Here is a 20,837-nt window from a genome sequence, read left to right as displayed (position 1 = left end):
CGCGCGGCGCGCGCCCGCCGGCTGCCCTCGGGCCGCGGGGAAACTTCGGGGCGGGCGCGCGGGGACTGCGTGCTGGCTCCGTCGGCGGCACTGGTTCCCACACTGAAGACGGGGGCTCCAGGTGAGAGAAGGGCACCCGCCCCTTACCAGGGGAGGGGTGTGAGGTCCGCCGACTCCCGCACACCAAAGAAAGCCTGTTGACTCGTTGGTTCGTTCGCACACGCCTCCCGGGAGCGCCCGCGGCGCGGCCGGGCAGCCCCGGGTGTCGGGGTGCATCCGAGAACCGGGGTAACGCGGCCCCTTCCCCCAGCACCCGGAGCGGGTCGGGCTGAGCTCGACGCACGCGGCTGGAAGGGACGGGGGACCAAAGTCAGCCTGACTGTGGGACCGTGCGCCACGCGGGTAGTTCTCGAGGCCGCTGGGTGAGGCCATGCCCACGTTAAAAGTAGAAAATACACTTCCAGAGGCCGAATCAGCCAAGGTAACGCACAGCTCATGAGGGGCCACCCAGGGACTGAAATTCAAGTTCCTCCGTAACTCAGGCTCTTCTACCGAGACCCTTTGCGGCACAAATAACCCCCAAATGCAGCTCCTCCAAATTCATCCTAATAGTAATGCGCCCTTGCCTCCCAGACTCATACCTTTTCCCCTCCCTTGGTCTGCTAACCTTGACGGAAATAATAGACCACAACAACAAAACAATTGAGTTCCTTCTCTGAGTCAGAAATTGTGCAAAGGGCTTTATAAACATCACATATTCACAAAAGCCCCGTGGGTTAGTATACTATTCTTCTCATTTTAGAGGTGAGGAAATTGAGGACCATGGAAGGGATGTGGTCGGCTCTAGTTTAAACAGTTAACAGATAATGAAGCCAGAGCTGAATTTAAGAGAGAGAGAAAGAGAGAGAGAAGGGGCGTAAGGGTTCGTAGAAGGGAAGAGTAGGAGGGGAAAGGGAAAGAAAAAGAAGAAAAAAGGAAGAGGAGAGCACGTAACCAGTCAGTCATGCTGCTGATACGCCCTTTCCTTCTCACTCGCTCTGGACTGGATTCCACATATGAAGTGGTCTCCGAGCAACACAGATACCCCATCTGTTTACTACAAAGATTTGCCAAAAAGGTTTGGAGTTTGGGGTGGGGAGGAGTGACTGATATTTAAGAGTGGGGGATGAAAATGGAAATGCGTAGTTAAGGGTCTGCAAAGGGGAGCCAGCAGGCCAAACGTGGGTCAGAGAGAGCACATCCAGGGTAGATGCCCCGGCCGATGGGTTTTGTTTGAGACTAGAAATTTCGTAAGCACTCCAAAGGGCTAGTTGCACCATCTGCAATCCCCCCATTTTGTTCCTACTGCTACATACAGAGAGTCTAAAACAATTGGAAACAGTTGTTTCCAAAATAAACCATTATACAACTTAACAAGGGGAGGGGGAGAGAAGGAAGGTATCAAGTACTTAGTATGTGGCCTGACATGCATGTATATAATCTTTTTTTTTTTATTTTTTTTTATTTCTAGGAGAGAGAGAGACAGCGTGAGCAGGGGAGGGTCAGAGAGAGAGGGAGACACAGACTGAAACAGGCTCCAGGCTCTGAGCTGACAGTCAGCACAGAGCCCGACGCGGGGCTCGAACCCACGAACCGCGAGATCATGACCTAAGCGAAAGTCGGACGCCCAACTGACTAAGGCACCCAGGGGCCCCACATGTATATAATCTTATGTGTGAAGTGACTTAGCCTCTTCAAGACCTCAGTTGTTATTTTAATCTGTAAAAACTGGAGCCAATAATATCTACCTCAGCTGTTTGTTACAAGGACTCAATGAGGTTTCGTAGATAATGTATCTAAGGCAGTCTGGCCCACCGTAATCTGTCCACACGGATTAGTTATATTTCTTAGTGCCCACACAAATAATAATGAAAAGCAAAGGTGAAAGCTCAGTGGTTCTCAGGGGAGATGGGGTCAGTTGTAGCACTGTCTTACCACTCTGCAGTGCCCCTCCTCTGTGTGGCCTTCCTTGCCTTTTTGGAGCTGCCATTTTATTTGCTTTGGCCACTGAAAGATGGGCAAGGTGATGTGTGCATTCAGAACCTTTAGAGATTTGCCATCTTGTTTGTTTTCTTATACCACCATGAATACAACATGTCACACAGAGGCTACTCGGACAGCCTGGGTCCTGGCCAAAGATTGATGAAGAGCAGGAGCACCTGAGTGGCTCAGTCTATTAAAGCGTCCTACTCTTGATTTCAGCTCAGGTCATGATCTCATGGGTTGTGGGATGGAGCCCCGCACCAGACTCTGCGCTGACAGCACAGATCCTGCTTGCTCTTCTCTCCTCCTCTGGCTCTGCCCCCCACCCCCGTGCCTGTGCTCGCTGTCTCTCTCTCAAAAGTAAGTAAACTTAAAAAAAAAAAAAAAGATTTATGAAGAGCAGAGCGGCACCTGGGCTTTATGAACATGGAGCTGAGCAAGAAATGCATTTGGGGTTGCAAGTACCTGAGATTTTTGTCTTTTGTTAACTGCAGCACAATAGAACTTAGGGTGATTCATACAAGGGTTCACACAGCTAGGAAGTAACTGAACCATGATTCTACCAGAATCGCTATGCCCTCATTGTCCTTGCATCCTCGCTCTTTCCATCACAGTCAACTAGCTTATGGCTATAACATCTCCTGCTTAATGATGATTATAATAGCTTACATCAATTCCGTTCTTACTGCATGCCAGACGTTGTGCTAAGTGTTTTAAATACATCATTTCAACATCACCTCAATCCCCTCTTTTATGGATGGTCCATCCAGGCTTAGAAAGGCTAGGTAACTTGCCCAGGGTCGTCCAAACATAAACATCTAAACCTAGCCCTTTAGACAGAGAGAGTGATTTATGTAAGCTGTTGCCCACAAGCCTTTCGTCTGAGCTGAGAACTTGGCACAGCTGAAGTGTGATTCTTGAACCTGTTCCCCTAGGTCTTTCTTCACCCCCAACATTTCTCCTCGCTAATATGGTGGCAGATTTTTCCAGTCCTCCAAACACCATGTGAAGGAAGCCAGAACCGTGGCAAATGGCAAATGTGTCATAGCTTAGACAACAATTGCACATTGTCACAGGATGCTTTTCACGTTCCAGAAATGTATGAGCTACCAGCAGCTGCATCACCAAAATAACCCAGAGTCCCATACTGCATTTGCAGTGTTAAATATTTTGTAGACTTCGGGGTTAAAACCTCTATCTTCAGACCTAGAAATGACAGTGGGGTCTCTAGAAAACTAGGTTGGGGGAAGTCGGATGGATGATATAAACACTGCCACAATATTATTCTCAGTGGCTGAGGGTGACACCTTCTCTTCTGCCACAAGACGACAGAAAAGTTCTTTCTTACTATAACAGATTATTGCATTGGCTCAGCAATCGTGTTACCTAGGGTGAGGCGTGAGCGATCCATTTCAGTGGCCTATATTGATCATGTAAATCAGTTTCCAGATTCTTTTGTTTTCTACCAGGGATTTATGTTTGTGATGACTTCTTTTTATGTGCCAAGGCAGTTCATTAATTTACTGCAGTGGTTCTCAACAGAGGGAGATTTGGGCCCTTCCCTCCCCCAGGAACCATTTGGCATTGTTTGGAGACATTTGAAGTTGTCACAACTGGGTAGAGGAAGGGGGATAGAAAGATGCTATTGGCACCTGCTGGCATCTAGAGTGTCTTGGCCAAGGATACTGCTCAACCTCCTCCAGTACAAAAGAAAGCTGGATACAATAGAGATTTATTCAGAAAATGTCAATAGTGCCAAGACTGAGAAGCCTTGACTTAGGTATTCAACAAGTAAGGACTGCATGCTTATTGCGTGTTAGTACTGTTCTTGGTACTATAAAGTGGTTGACAAAATCTCTGCCTTCACAGAGTTTATGCTGGAGTGGGATATATTATAAATCCAACATATTCCAGGTCAACATTTGGTAAAACGAGCAAGTAAGCAAAATTTGGGTTATAAAAGCAACCGTTTTGAATCTCAAAGGGGATCAAAATGACAAACACTGAAGTACCAAACTGCAGGAGATGAACTTGAATTATTCAGGCAATTAAATCTTGCTCTCAGGAATAATAGAATAACATGCTTGGGTTTCATCTTCCTATATCTCTTCTGGCAAAGAAGAAAAAATAATTTAAAATATTACCCATAGCAACTTAATACAGGAGGAAATACTATCCATATGATATTTAAAATACTAGACATAAGTAATGAGTGGAAGTCAAATGTCATATATTTAACTCTGCTTATGCTGCTAACCTAAAACTTTCCAAATCTGTACTTGACTAGTGAGTACAAGAACAAAGGCCAATAACATGTCTGTGTGATTATTTGCTTATATATTTGGCTTGCAGAGGGCTGGACAGTCTAGGAGTTGGTGTGGGAATATTTTCAAGAATTCTCATTTTATAATAAATGACAGTATTATCATTGTCAACTCAAAGATCAAGTAAAGGCATCTTTACTTACTTATGTCTCACTCTTAAATTGGCTGCAATCCAGGAGCATTTGGGGGGCTCAGTTAGCTAAGTGTCTGACTCTTGATCTTGGCTCAGGTTTTGATCTCAGGGTTGTGAGCTCAAACTCAGCTTTGGGTGCTGCACTAGGCTTGAAGCCTACTTTGGGGAAAAAAATAGCTTAAATACAATATACAAGAATGTGTACATGTTTACTTGGTTTGAAACTTCCTCACAAAATAAGATTTCATAAGCTTCTATGGAATTACTAGCATTCAAATAAGATCATTCTTCTTTATGAAACATTTACTTATCTATTTATTTTGACTGAGAATGTGTGTGCATGTGCATGCACTCGTTGGGGTAGGAACAGAGAGAGAGAGAGAGAGAGAGAGAGAGAGGGAGAGAGAATCCCAAGCAGACTCCATGCTTACAACAGTGCCCTATCGGGCTCCATCTCAGGATCATGAGATCATGACCTGAGCTGAAATCAAGAGTTAGACACTTAATTCACAGCCACCCAGGGGCCCCAGGATCATTCTTAATTAATAAGCATAACTACTAGGGGCCCCTGGGTGGCTCAGTCAGTTAAGCATCTAACTCTTGGTTTCGGCTTAGGTCATGAGCTCACAGTTTGTGGCTTTGAGCCCCATATCAGGCTCTGTGCTGATGGTATGGAGCCTGCTTGGGACTTGGTCTCCTTCTCTCTCTGCCCTTTTCCTGCTTGCTTTATGTCTCTGTCTCTCAAAAATAAACATTAAAAAAATAATAACTGATATATAAATTCAGTTGTCAACGAGCAGTGTGAATTCACATCACAAAATGTTTTCACTATTTCTATTTACATCTTTATTTTAAACAAAAGATGTCTGTGTAAATATGGCCGGGTTTGAACACATGCAAATTTAGAAGACCAAAATGCATGTCAGAAGATCTACCATTGACCTCAGGGAATAAGAATTGTAACAGTAATCATAATAATGACTCTCAGTATTAAGTAGATGCTGGATAGAATGCTAAGTACCCCTACTGTCATAACTCAATATCCTCATCAACCTCATAAGTATGTATCACTTGTGTAGACAAGAAAACACAGGCTCAGAGAAATTAAAAATCTCAGCTAAGCTTTTATAGATAGTAAACAGCAGAGTCATGATTTTTCTCCTACCCTTGTAACTTTCTAAGAAAAAAGATGTTATGCAGTTTCCATTGCAAATTTGAAAATGTCACAGGCTTTAGGCAAAAATATTTTTCTTGCTGAAGCATAAACAAAATGTCTCTGGAGAAATAAAGATGGACACCATTGTCAACTGCTAGTACAACTTCTACCACTATTATTCCATGAACGTAATTAGAAGAAACTCCTCCCCTTCTCAAAGGCTCAGTCATGATATTTATTTTTATCTTTCATCATTAGCTGCATTTTCCAAAATGCTCATTGTTCTTGACTTTCTCCTTGGATCACTCCCTCACAGACTCATGGATCACAATCACTTTGTGTTAATCTCCTATCACCCACTGCAATTTTTTTTTTATTGTCAAGTTGGTTTCCATATAACACTCAATGCTCATTCCAACAATTGCCCTCCTTCATGCCCATCACCTCTTTTCCCCTCTCCCCCAACCCCTTCAACCCTCAGTTTGTTCTTAGTATTTAAGAGTCTCTTATGGTTTACCCCCTCCCTTCTCCTTATCTATTTTTCCCCTTCCCCATGGTCCTCTGTTAAGTTTCTTCTGTTCCACATATGAGTGAAAACATATGGTATTTGTCCTTCTCTGCCTGACTTATTTCACTGAGCATAATACTCTCAAGTTCCATCCACGTTTACGAATGGCCAGATTTCATTCCTTCTCATTGCTGTGTAGTAGTCCGTTGTATAGATAAACCACATCTTCTTGATCCATTCATCAGTTGATGAACACTTAGGCTCTTTCCATGATTTGGCTATTGTTGAGAGTGCTGCTATGAACATTGGGGTACATGTGCCCCCTATGCATCAACACTCCTGTACCCCTTGGGTAAATTCCTAGCAGCACTATTGCTGGGTCCTAGGGGAGTTCTATTGTTAATTTGTTGAGGAAACTCCACACCTTTTTCCAAGGGGCTGCACCAGTTTACATTCCCACCAACAGTGTAGGAGGGTGCTCACTGCAATTTTTGAATAAAGCACAAAGAATGGATACAATTTGCCTAAAGTCTTCCTGCCTGAAAAAAAGGTCTAGCATAATAAGAAAGGATTACTCAAATTTTGGAAGTTGACTGTGTTCCTCATATCCTGACTCTACCACTCCCTTGTTTTGTGACCTTGAGCAAGGCTCTTAAACTCTTTTTACTCAGCTTCCTTATAGTAAAATGGAGATTAACTGGACCATCCACATTGCTTTGTAAGAAGGAATATATGAGTTTACAAAGTAAAAGACCAGAATAATATCTGGCATCAGAGAATCTAGTACATAAAGCTGCTAAAAAGACAAGATATAAGACCTACAACTTGCGGGTGACTGGGTGGCTCAGTCACTTGAGCGTCTGACTTCAGCTCAGGTCACCATCTCACGGATTGTGGGTTCAAACCCCACATCGGGCTCTGTGCTAACAGCTAGCTCAGAGCCTGGAGCCTGCTTCAGATTCTGTGTCTCCCTCTGTCTCCAACCCTCCCCTGCTCATGCTGTTCTCTCTTTCTCAGAAATAAATAAAATGTTAAAAAAAAAAAAAAAAAAGACCTACAACAATGGTAGGGAGATGGCCTATGAATGACATTGACATCCTAAGTGACTGTCATACACCACGACTTACCATAAAAACTTAAAAATCATTTCTTTTCTTCTATCTCCTTTTTTTTCTTTTCAAAATTCTCATTTCTTTTTCCTTCAAATGTTTTTTATTTATTCTTTCTCCTTAAATTCCAAGCTTCTCAGTTGATCTTGGGAATTTTCTTCAGGGGTTAATAAGAATATTGGTAACCTTCTTTTTGGGAGGCTTCCTGATGTACACACACTTTCCAATAACATAAAATTCAAAGTGAAAGTTTTCCCATTTCTTTGATGTTTATAAGTAGAGCTTTGACAGGGATTGTTATGATGTTCTTAAAAATAGTTTTACGGGGCGCCTGGGTGGCTCAGTCGGTTAAGCATCTGACTTCGGCTCAGGTCATGATCTCATGGTTCGTGGATTTGAGCCCCATGTAAGGCTCTGTGCTGACAGCTCAGAGCCTGGAGGTTGCTTTGGATTCTGTGTCTCCTTCTCTCTTTGCCCCTCCCCTACTCATGCTCTGTCTCTCAAAAATAAATAAGCACTAAAAAAATTTTAAAAAAGAGTTTACTTGGGAATATTTGCAATCTCTAAGAATTTTATTCTTGTTTTAGGGAATAGTTACATACATATATTAATAAGATCCTTACAGATGATAAAGATAGGAAAAATCAGATGAATTCTTTCATATCTTTAATAAAAGTCTGTAATCCAAATTATACACTGCATGCTTTTCATTTTAGTAAATTCTCCAGATGGTATTTAGACCTTGTGCTTCAATATGACAAAATGGCTTTTGCATCTACTCTAAATGAGTCCAAAGAAAAACTCATCCTATTCAACAATTGTAAGAACACATTTACTTATTCCTTACCAATCTGAACCTTTAAGTAAAAAGCAAACTCAGATTAATTAAAGCATGAGTCATTGGAAAATTGACCCCTTTGTCACTTCATGGTCATATTCTCTGCCAGCCAAGGTCCTTTCACACAGCTTGACAAGTGTGTGTGATGGCATTGCTGGACCACTCACACAGACAAACACAAATCCAATACCTAAAATTAGATCTTTACTAAATTACATTGCACTGCACTTTTACACCTGCTTGGCAGATAATACCCAGAAGAAAGGTATAATTACATAGGTTCTTTGGCAGAAATAGAAAACAGGTTAAAACCCCAAAAATCACTGAAAGAGAAGGAAGGAAGGAAGAGAAACAGCAAGAGGGGGAGGAAGAGAGAGAAGACAGAGAATGAAAGAATCCTTTCCCCAAATCATGGTCAGCAGATATCAACAGCTTTGTTAGAAGTGACTTTTAATGAGGATTTGCTATGTGCCAGTCACTGTGATAAGCTTCTTATACCACTACAAATTAGTTAGTGTTATCCAGAGTTTGCAAATAATGGAACTGAGTCATGGATAAGTTAAAGACTTGCTCAAGTTCATACAGCTAACTGGAGGTGAAGCCAAATTTGAAGCCAATAATTCTTCTTTTTTTAAATGTTTATTTGAGAGAGAGAGAGAGTGCACGCCCACACCACATGAGCAAGGGAGGAGCAGACAGAGAGGGAGACAGAGAATCCTAAGCAGGCTCGTCACTGGCAGCAGAGAGCCACTGGCAGCAGAGAGCCTGATGTGGGACTTGAACCTATGAACTGCAAGATCAAGCCCTGAGCTGAAGTCAGACGCTCAATCGACTGAGCCAGTCAGGTGTCCCTGTACCCAATAATTCTTGAGAGCTTGAGATAATTTTATACCTTCCAATTATCCAAAATATAAAATACACATCTCTAAGATCACAACTGGAAATTAGAGATATTGATGAGACTTTTATTTAGTTACCAACCCCAACTACCTAATTAAATACTGGGGACTGATTATTCACATCCTCTCTGTCTCTCTCTCTCTTTTTTTTTTTTTTTTAACTGTTGTAAGAACACATGTGGATATCCAGGTTTCACAACACCATTTGCTGAAGAAACTGTCCTATCCCCAATAATTCTTGAGAGCTTGAGATAATTTTATACCTTCCAATTATCCAAAATATAAAATACACATCTCTAAGATCACAACTGGAAATTAGAGATATTGATGAGACTTTTATTTAGTTACCAACCCCAACTACCTAATTAAATACTGGGGACTGATTATTCACATCCTCTCTGTCTCTCTCTCTCTCTCTTTTTTTTTTTTAACTGTTGTAAGAACACATGTGGATATCCAGGTTTCACAACACCATTTGCTGAAGAAACTGTCCTATCCCCCTTGGGTATTGTTGGTAATCTTGTCAAAGATCAGTTAAACACATATGCTTTGGTTTATTTCTGAGCTCTCTATTATGTTCCATTGATCTATGTCTTTATGTCAGTACAACTATTTTGATTCTTATAACTTTATTGTTTGAAATCAGAAAGTGTGATGCCTTCAGCTTGGTTCTTAAGATTGTTTTGGCCAGTCAAGGTCTCAGTGGTTTTATATGAATTTTAGGATTGTTTTCATTATTTCTGTGAAAAATGCTATTGGGATTTTTTTAAGTTTATTGTTTTGAGAAAAAGAAGACATGAGTGGGGAGGGTCAGGGAGAGAGAGAGAAAGAGAGAGAGAGAGAGAGAGAGAGAGAGAATCCAAAGTGGGCTCTGCGCTGTCAGCATGGAGCCCGACACAGGGCTTGAACCCACAAACCATGAGAACAGTGAACTGGAGCTGAAACCATGAGTCAGTCACATAACCGACTGAGCCACCCAGACACCCTGCCATTGTGATTTTGATAGGCATTTCCATTCATTTATGTCTTTAATTTTTGTCAATGTTTTGTAATTTTCAATGTAAACGTCTTTGGTTAAGTTTATTCCCAAGTATTCCACACTCTCAATCCTTCGCTGTCCTGTTAATTTTTGTCTTACTACTAATAATTTTTGCAGGATCATTTGTATCATTTGCTGTATCATTAAGGAGAGCACTTTTCCCATTTATTTTCAAGATTTGTAAAGGTTTTATTTTAAAGGATTCCTTGTTTTACCTTAGTGTTACAGGTTGTTAAGTACAAATGAGGTGAGAGGAACATGTTTGATTTAAAAAAAATTAATCAAGCTATTAAGCCATGAAGAGGCATGGAGGAAACTTAAATGTGTATTTAAACATTGGAAGTCAATCTGAAAAGGCGGCACATATATGATTCTGGCTATATGACCTTCTGGAAAAGGCAAAGCTCTGGAGACAGTAAAAATGACAGTGTTTGCCAGAGGTTGTGGTGGAGGGAGGGATGAATAAATGGCACACAGAGGATATTTAAGGCAGTGAAAATACTGTTTGATATCCTAATCATGGATATGTGTCATTTTACATTTGTCCAAACCTATGTAATATATAGTGCCAGAATGACTGTAATTTAAACTGTGGACTTTGGGTGATTACAGTGTGTCAATGTAATGTCATCAATTATAAACATTCTGCCATCCAGGTAGTGGAAGATGATAATAAAGGAGGCTATGCTTGTGGTGGGGTAGAGTGTATACAAAATCTCTGTCCCTTCTGCTCAATTTTGCTGTGAACCTAAAACTGCCCTGAAGAGAAAATAGTCTTAATGTTAAAAAATGATCTAGCAACCATAGGTTAACATCCTGAAGTTAAAAAAAAAGTCAGTTATTACTTAGTGCTATTATTTTTCTAGCTAGGGATCCGTCATGCTCAATGATAGAATAAGAAATAGAACAATTTTATGCAACTCTTCGAGTAGTGAAATCAATGTTGGATTACTTGTTCCTTAGCATAATCTATAAATTAAGCAAGAGAAATGTATTTTTCTCTGCATGGCTTTATTTCTATATAAAGGTTAATTAAAGGTAATGTTTTTTTGGCTTTATGTATATTTTGTGTGCATTTGTGTTCATGGGAGTTTATGAAGAGAAAATATAAGCGCGTTAACACTGTGATACCCTTTCTTCTTTTTATATCACACATATTAATAAGAGTAATACACATAAAACTTCAAATAATATAGAACTACATAAAATAAGAGGGTTCCCCCCACCTCCTACTTCCATTGCTCACAGGAATATACAACTTTCTATATAGAAGTATATGTGGATATATGTCTATGCATGTATATGCCTTTATTTTAAAAAATATCTTTATTTCAAGTGGCACATATATGCTATCGTTAATAAAAATGAGTTAATACCATTTATATTATTATACAACTTACTTTCCTACTTTTTTCACTTTAAATTTTAACAGTTACTTTTTCTTGTTTTTGCATACCAATCTACTTCCTTTTTTCCTTGTGGCCAGGTGGGATCCATAAGACACAGGATGATGACATCATATGACATATGATGACAGGAGCTGTAGCAGCCCGAGTCAAGGATGAACATCATATCTGGAGGATGATAGCATCATCTGATCTTTGATCTGTTACAAGGTAGTACTTTGTTCATGCCGTTATGTTTTGAAGGTTGTTAGATTGCCTTAGACTGTACCCTAATAAAATGTCCCTCATTGCTCAGTCCAATGACATCTATTCTGGGAAGCCTAGATTTTCACTTCCTTTAGTCGTAAACCAATCAAAACTGGTCACTCTTATCTCAGTGCTCTTTGTACTTTGAAAATGTTTCTTTCAACTTATAATTCTCTGGGGTTTTTTAAAAAATTATTTTAATGCTTAGTTATTTTTGAGAGAGAGAGACACACACACAGAATGAGATGGGAGAGGTGCAGAGAGAGAGGGAGACACAGAATCTGAAGCAGGCTCCAGGCTTTTAGCTGTCAGCACAGAGCCCAGTGCGGGGCTCGAACTCACAAACTGTGAGACCATGATCTGAGCTCAGTTCAGATGCTCAACTGACTGAGCCACCCAGACATCCCAAATCCTCTGGTTTTATTATACTTCTTTTAATGTAATACTTGATGTTAACACAGAAGCCTACCTAATATTCCAGACTAAGGTGCCTTTGTCATGTGCTATCTTAATACCCTCTGCTTCTGTATAACAATTTTGATCCAATTTACCTTCTCACTATTTACCTTCCTACTATAATATGTAAGCTCCATATGGCAGAATCTTGGCTGCTTCCTGTGTCGCCAACTTTACAGGAAATGTTGCACAGAATAGGCTCACAGAAAATGCTTATTGGATAAATCAATGGTCTCCTTAAAGATAGGAAGTATAGGCCAATCATATTTGTAACCCATTCATTGTAAGCTCAGTGTGTGGCACCACTTTGGTGGCCCATAAATGTAGAATGCAACAAACTGGGTTTGAATGGGATGTTACTGGGAAAGATAGGATGGGCTTAAAATACCATTTCTGCGAAGGGCTGTGGGTAGGTATCTGCCAGTGTTTCCATCAGTAAATACTTTAACATGTCTTTATATCTGAAAAATAATCACTGGAAATAACAATAAGAAAAATCTAAAAAGAACCAGACAGGAATGACTGTTATATAAATTCTAAGATGTGTCTTCTGTACCTTAAAAACAATTGTGTGACTGTGCATTTCAATTCAAACCCTCACACCCACCTTTCCATGGTCAGGTACTTGTGAGCAAAATCATCATTAGTTAATTTCCTTAAGTGTGGGAAAATAGGTTCTACTTACATAAATAGGTTAGAATGGGATCACAAGTAACTTGTTATAGCACCTGCAGGAAATTATTTTCCATCTGATGCCAATATACTGCTGTACTTCGATCACAAACCCACTTGCCCCCCAGACTCTTTGCTTCTTACACACACAAATTCATGATTACTGTCTGATTGTTTTCTCCACATTTGCCTCTATAAGATCTTGTTTTCTTCATGTTCACCACGTGGGTAATAGCTTGTGAGCTCAATCAATATGAAGTCAAAACCCCTGTTCAAGGTTCTTGTCTTCTCCTTGACATCAGCCTCTCTTGTATTCAGTTCTGCGGCGGCTCTCTTGCTGGACAAGAGAGAACTCCAAACTCATAGTCTGCAACACATAAGCAAATCATATCCTATGTTATCAGGAAAACAGAATTTATGCTTGTATTTGGGGAAATAGATAAATAGGATACTTAAATTTGTAAGTGGTTTCTCATTATCATTAGAATTATTAGGAAACTGTCTTCACAAATACATTGTATATTAAAATTATGTAGAAATTGAGAGAAATATCTAGGGTTGACATGCTAAGTGAAATAAATCACACAAATACCACATAATTTCATTTATATGTGGAATCTACAGAAATCAAACAAACTAAAAAAAACCCAGACTTTTGAATACAGAGAGCAAACTGGTGGTTGCCAGAGGGTTGGGGGTGAGGGATGGGCAAAATAGATAAAGGGGCTTAAAAGGTACAGACGTTCACTTATAGAATGAATAAGTCACAGAGATGAAAAGTACAGCAGAGGGAATATAGTCAATAATATTCTACTAACATTGTATGGTGGCAGATGGTGAAAACAAGTAAAAAAAAAACAACAAGAAATTTCTAGGTTGACACAGTGAAGAAACTTGAAAAATAGCATATTTGGGACATTTACTTTGAATGCTCAACAGTTCCATTCAACTCCCCCATATGAAAACAGGTTGATATTAAGTTCTCTACATTTTCAAAATATTCCATATTTTCCACAAATATTTGTATATAAACAGAAATGATCACAAACACGTGTGTAGTGTGTATCCAGAATAGATTGGCTGATGTGATCAGTAGTCTGCAACATAACATGGAAATTGCCTCAATATCACCCAGGCCTCTTCCTTTTGCTGCCTGGATGCCATGCTGTCATTGACTGCTATCTTCTTCTTTCAGAAGGCTCTGTGGGAACTCTCCCCCCTCACTTATGACTTGGCGTGTAGAATCATGAATTAAATTCTATGCTCATTTTATTTGCTTGTTTACATGAAGAATGATTATTCCACAGTGTGAAATAATGAATATTCAAGTGGTGGGAAATCTGAATTTGTGAAACCATATGTGAAGGTATTGACTCTTTCAGAATATTTTCACTGAAATGGATGATACTGAACAAATTGCCTCTTTTTTTAAATTTTTTTTTCTCCCATGATTCCCCCAGGCCACTGAAAGAAAACTCAGACATGAGTTTGAATTGCTCTCTCAATAAAAAGTTAATAGGTTATTTCCAATTTTCTTCATTCTGAAATTTGTAATATAATTCTCATATAATAATCAATCCCCAGCCAACATGGCTGAGGATGCTGTGGTTTGCTTCTTTCTTTCCTTGTTCCTCCTCTCTCCCTTGCTAACAGCTTTCTGGCAGAAAGGAAGAGGGGTCAGTGCCAGTGGAGGAGGAAAGCTCCTGGTTGAGTGACACTGTTGTAAATTGGCTTCATTCCCTCTCAGCCTGGAAGACTTTCTCTTTTTCAGAAAGATACTCCCAGTCCCTACTGTTAGGAACCACTCACCTGGCTCTCCTTGACCTAAGGTGTGTGCTCCTGCCTCAGCTGGTAATGTACTCCGTCCGTCCGCAGCTTCTTAGGAACTTGGCAGCCCCTTGCAGCTCAGAGGATCCTGTGACTGATCCCTTACATGTGGCTTTTGGGTGGTCCACAGGAAAAACATATGATCCTTTTCCCCAGTAAACTGTGAGAGAACAGCTCATCCAGAGTTTCCATCTTTGACTTCAACATCTCTACCATTGGTTAACCAAGTATATTTCTCAGAAAGTAGTCAGACGTCAGCTCACTTTTTCCAACTGATGGGTACATACATTGAACTCCATATTCATGTCCGTAGGTTTTCAGTGAGCTCTGTGCAGGTCTGTAGCTTCATGCATCAGTTCTTAAAGCATCCCAGAGAGCCCAGGACCATATCATAACTTGCGACTTGCCTTCCTGGCTCTTTCTTTTCAAAATCACACTAAACTTGTCTTTTAGAACTGCATTAGCATAAAGATGAGTTTAATCCAAACTGAATCATATTCATTTTTTCTTCTGATTTTTGAAAGAAATTGAAATGTCTTCATGAGCCTCTTCATGGTTCCTAGGCACTATGCTTCCTAACCTGAGTGGAGAAGCCAGTCCTGAGTAAACCTTCAAAGATTCAATCAATGTATTGAATAAGTGAGACTCAGGGGGATGTTGTAACAACATAATTTTATTTTTTATTTCCTCCTGTTAATTTATTGAGCACCTATCAGATACTAGCTACTGTATTAATAAGCACAATAGGTACCTGTTGTCTTCAGTATTTGAATGTTGTCAGATAGGTGATGTAAAGGTACTGAAAAATCTAACAGGGTAATAGTGCTGAAAGAAAGAAAGAGAGAGAGAGAGAGAAAGAAAGAAAGAAAGGAAAGAAAGAAAGAAAGAAAGAAAGAAAGAAAGAAAGAAAGAAAGAAAGAAAGAAAGAAAAGAAAAAAGGAAAAGAAACCACAAATGCTTGGACATGTTTATGTGATAGATTGTACTCTTGTCTGGGCCAGGCTCCACCAGTGGGAACAGGGGCATGTACTTGACTCGGTAAGATATAGATGTGTTTCCTTTGGCTTTAATAATTAGTGTGGCAAAATCTATGTCCACTTGGATGGGGAGCTCTGGTTAGGGTCTCTGCAGCATCTGTGAACTTTGACCAGGTGTGCTAGCTAGAGTGTGTGTTTTTAGACTCAGCTTCTTCATTAGTAAAAAAAAAAAAAAAAAAGGAGAAGTTTAGGGGCACCTGGGTGTCTCACTTGGTTGAGTGTCCAACTCTTGATTTCGGCTCAGGTCATGATCCCAGGGTTGTAGGATTGAGCCCCATGTCCAGCTCCATGCCAAGCATAGAGCCAGCTTAATATTCTCTCTCTCTCTCTCTCTCTCTCTCTCTCTCTCTCTCTCTCTTCCTCTCTTCCTCCCTCCCTTTCTCTGCCCCTCACCCATGTGTGCATACATTCTCTTTCTCAAAATAAAATAAAAGAATTTTTTAAAAAGTTTAGGAGAAGTGGTCTTTAATGCCCCTGCTGCTCTATAGCAATTAGGGAAGTGAGGTAAAATATCTTTTAAAGTCCTGATAGGGGCATCTGGGTGGCTCAGTCAGTTAAGTGTCTGACTTCAGCTCAGGTCATGATCTCATGGTTTGTGGGTTCAAGCCCTATGTTGGGCTCTGTGCTGACAGCTGACAGATTCCCTCTCTCTCTGACCCTCCCCTGCTCTCTCTCTCTCTCTCTCTGTCTCTGTCTCTCTCTCAAAAATAAATAAAACATTTAAAAATTAAAAAAATAAAGTATTGATAAATCCAATTTAAGTCCAATAAGTGGACATGCACTATGATTAAATATTATTTCTTGTAACAAAGGAAACATCTCATTCAGTAACTGTCTGTTGAATGTCTGCTCCACACGAATGTACTAGGGATTGAGGTTATAAGAGTGAATGCAGCAGGCAGGTTCCAAGCCCACGTGGAATGTGGAAGGCCAGTGACCAAGTCCATTATCCTCTTCTCTACTTGCTGGTATACTGAACTTCGTGGACAGAAGGTATTTATCACTGACTAGAAAATAATCATAGTCCCTGTACTGATTCTTCAGATTAAAAAGGAAAGGACATTTTGTTTTGTTTTAAACAGAAAGCACAAATCTCAATTAAAGAATGCCATTGGAAACCAAACTGCCACTATACACTGTATACTTAAGAATGCATTTAAATTATATCTACAATTTTGAATAGCTCCTGTGTCTTCCTTGTAGGAAGATATCTATTTGGTCTATAAGCCAATAATGTGCCTGGCACTCTGCTGAATTTTAAACATTACTATATTTTCTGTTAGAGAGCAAGGGCTTTTCTTACAGGGCAGAACTGACTTTCGCATTAAATGGCTAAGTACCAGTTACATTTACATTACCAAAAAAAAAATACTAGACTCTATTTAGCATTCAGTTCTGAGACACAATAAAAAATACGCATACTCCCGCTATGTACTGATAGGAGTTGTTTTGGCTTTTAATAAAATAACTTTTTACTTAGAGCACTTCCTTGTAAAAGCTCAAAGAGTTTCACCGCATGCCTCATGTGCATGTGCAACTTTATCTGGAATAATTTTTTTCAAGAAGGCCTCAAGTCCAGAGTGACTTTCTCATGTATTATTATTTTGCTTAAAATCAAGCATCATGTTGATCACATATCTTCTAATCATTCCATATTTGTTGCACAGAGTACTGAGCTCCTTCACCTTTTAATCTGCCCACCATCAGATAAAATCTCTACCCATATTTTCCTCAATTTATGGAAACCCTGGGTCTTTTACCCTTTAAGCAGCTATTCCAGACTATAAATTATGAAGGATATGGAGTGTTGTTGTTCTTTTCTTTAAAGTTTATTTATGAACTAGAGAGAGCGTGTGCTCATGCATGAGGAGGGAAGGGGAAGAGAGAGAGGGAAAGAGAGAATTCCAAGCTGGCTCTGTGCTGTTAGTGCAGAGCCCAGTGTGGGGCTTGACATGGGGCTCATTGTGGGGCTTGATCATGACCTGAGCCAAAATCCAAAGTTGGAGGCCCAACTAACTGAGCCACCAAGGCGCCCCTGAAGGATGTAGAGTTTTATATGAGCTAACAGCAAGTAGAGACAGAACAACAGAATCACTGTAGTTTGAAGACCAAAAGATAACATGTGAAAGCTGAGTGACTTTGAACAAATTACTTGATCTCTCTTTGTTTTAGTTGCCTGTAAGATTAGGATGTATTAATAGAAAATACACCTCATGTGGTTGTTTGAAGATGTGGAGTTTTGAAACATGACCCCCAAATTCTTTGATACAGTTCTCATCAAAGAGTGAAGCCAATGTTCCCTACTATTTAATTTGGGCTTTAGGGCTTCTTCGTCAATGGGATACATTGTGTCATGTTATGCCCTTAAGAAACTAGCAGTTTATGCTTATCTCTTGCTCTACTAACCCAGACAGACAGCCAAGTGAGAAGTCCTAGAAGCTCATGGACAGACTCACCTGGAGAGGAGTGGGGGACTCCTTGCTCATGGCCATGAAATATGGGGGATATAGTTCAGCCCATAATATCTAGGATGCTTCTAAATATCCTACAATTCAAAGGACAGCCTCCTCCTTGCCAGACGTACACACAATAAAGGAGTATCTTGCCCAAAATTTGAACAAGGACAAGACTCTGGCCTAGAGCCCTGGTTTAGCATACAACAGGGGCTCGATAAATTTTTACTGAATAATGAACATGTGGCTAAAAATACATAACCGAAACAGAATTTGAGAAAATAGTACTTACGCTGACTACATATGATAAATTCTGATATTTTCTTTTCTATATTCTTAATATTGGTTACACCCATTAAATTGGGTTTTAAAATCTTGTAGTTCCGTATTTAAAAAGTTACGACATATAGAATGCTACTATTATGAGTCATTAGACTGATTTTTAACAGAGAGGCTAAAATTCATTCATCAAAATTATTATTTTAAAGTAGCCTGGTAGGAAGGCAGTACAGTTATTCAAATGATGCTGCAGATATTCAAGAGTTTCGGGGCACCTGGGCGGCTCCATTGGTTAAGCATCCGACTTAGTTTTTTTTTTTTTTTAATGTTTTTCTTTTAATTTATTTCTGAGAGAGAGAGAGAGAGAGAGAGAGAGTGTGAGCAGGGGAGGGTTAGAGAGAGAAGGAGGTATAGAATCTGAAACAGGCTCCAGGCTCTGAGCTAGCTGTCAGCACAGAGCCTGACGCGGGGCTCGAACCCACGAACCATGAGATCATGACCTGAGACGAAGTCGATGCTTAACCTACTGACCCACCCAGGCGCCCCAAGCATCTGACTTTTGATTTCAGCTCAGGTCATGAAATCCATGGTTCATGGGATTGAGCCCCAGTGACGTGCAGAGCCTGCTTGGGACTCTCTCTCTCTGCCTCTCCCCAACTCACATGTACACTCAAATGTGCTCGCTCTCTTTCTCAAAATAAATAAATAATCATTTAAAAATAGTTTATTTTGGGGTATAGACATTCTTTCCTCAGAGTTTATGGAATAATCATGTTATTTTATAGTGCCTCCCTTGTTTTTTAACTGTAAATTTATTATCTCAGTTGAACAACTATCTTATTCACCATACCTGACTTTAAATGGCCTTTAGCCACTATTGAAATTTAAATCCACCCTCAAATGGTGATTACTGGGCACCTGTTATAACACTCAAAATAATATGCTATCAGTTCTAACAGCAATTCAAAACAATGGCTTACTAAATATTTTTAGACTTAGAATAACTGCAAGATAACTTTGAAGGCAGCCATTCTTTTCTGAATATTTAAGTTCTGTTTATATATTCAGTGTGTATTACAGACATGTATGACCATAGGCTAGGGCATATGAAAATGTGTGACTTTGCCCAGTGCTTCAAATCATATGTCCTTGTTCTGATTATCAACACATTTTAAGAAAAACTTTTTATAGTTTTGTGGTGTGAAAAATTGCATGTTGACTTTTACAGAAATGATGGAGAGAGAGTTGTTTTCCTTAAAGGCACATTGTAACACCCTTTGTCACTGAAAAAGAAAATCAAAGGAGTTCTCTTTGACAGCTTTATGATACATTCAAAAGATATTTAGGACCCATATTTTCATCCTTTATTTGAAAATTATTGAAATAAATGCTACATAAATGGAATTCTAATTCAGTGTACTGAATTACAAAACATGGTATAAGGATGAAAAGGAGATTTTATTATACATTATAAATATGTTTTGTAACAGTAATATATACTCTTGGTTTAAAAAAATCTTTAGAAAATGGTATAAAATGAAAAGTCTCAGTCTCTAAAGGAAATCAGTTAATCATTTATTCCATATCCTTGAAACATTTAGCACATAAAACATTTTTATGCAAATGAATGCATACTATTCAAATTGTTTTTTCCCTTTTTTAATTTAAAATTTATCTTGCAGATCTTTCACATTGGAGCATAGTTACTTGCCTCATTATTTTCCATACATTTTACTCCGCGATGTGAAGCGAGAGACTGTCTCATTCCAAGAGCTCAGGTAAGGAAGACATTCAATTATCTTAATTTCTTTTTAGCTCAACTTATTTTATCTCAGGATTCAGTTGCCATGAGTGGCCACAAACATCATCTCTGCCAAGGCAGGGTTTTTCTGCATGGCATTTCTGAGTTCCATGAGGCTTATGTAGAACAGAGGTCCTAAGGCATGAGTGTGGCATCTAACAAGATGTCTTGTCTTCCTGTGCCAACAGATGCTAAGATGTATACTGTCCCCTCTGACCCTCAAACACTGCCCCATGTAGATTTCTGTTGATCATCCCTGCCTCTTACTCCATTTCCTTTAGGTCCCTTGGATCTCCCTGATATGTCTATGCCACTTTAGACACGGGATTACTGAGCCAGGCTGGCATTCGGGAGCCGTTCCTTCCTACTCTGTTCTTTCAGCACCATGTCAAGATGCTGTCAAAATTGGTGGTCGTGGGAGGGGAGGAGGGGGTTGTAGATTCTAATCCAATGCAGGCATCTATCTTAGAGGCAAGTTTTCTTTGCTCTTAGACTCAGCAAAAGGATCTGTAGCTTTTGTTACTTCCCATCCCTGGATTCAGCCTTAAATGGAAGGCTCCTTTCTAGTGCACATGCTCCCCTCGTAACTCCTTCCCTTCTCCCAACCCAGCAAGTTTTTATCTTGGAGGTCA

General features: G+C 39.8%; 1 long non-coding RNA gene across 1 annotated transcript; it reads left to right on the top strand.

Moving 5' to 3' along the window:
• The first annotated feature begins 58 nt into the window (after positions 1–58).
• LOC120220092 lies at positions 59–20,174 on the top strand. The gene is made up of 3 exons (XR_005525458.1): positions 59–121; positions 11,515–11,644; positions 20,087–20,174. It is a non-coding gene; the product is annotated as an uncharacterized LOC120220092 (long non-coding RNA).
• The last annotated feature ends 663 nt before the right edge of the window (positions 20,175–20,837 follow it).

This window comes from Hyaena hyaena, unplaced genomic scaffold (genome assembly GCF_003009895.1).
Source record: "Hyaena hyaena isolate Hyena2069 unplaced genomic scaffold, ASM300989v1 scaffold_665, whole genome shotgun sequence".
NCBI lineage: Eukaryota > Metazoa > Chordata > Mammalia > Carnivora > Hyaenidae > Hyaena > Hyaena hyaena.
This window is presented reverse-complemented; position numbering and strand designations above follow the sequence as displayed.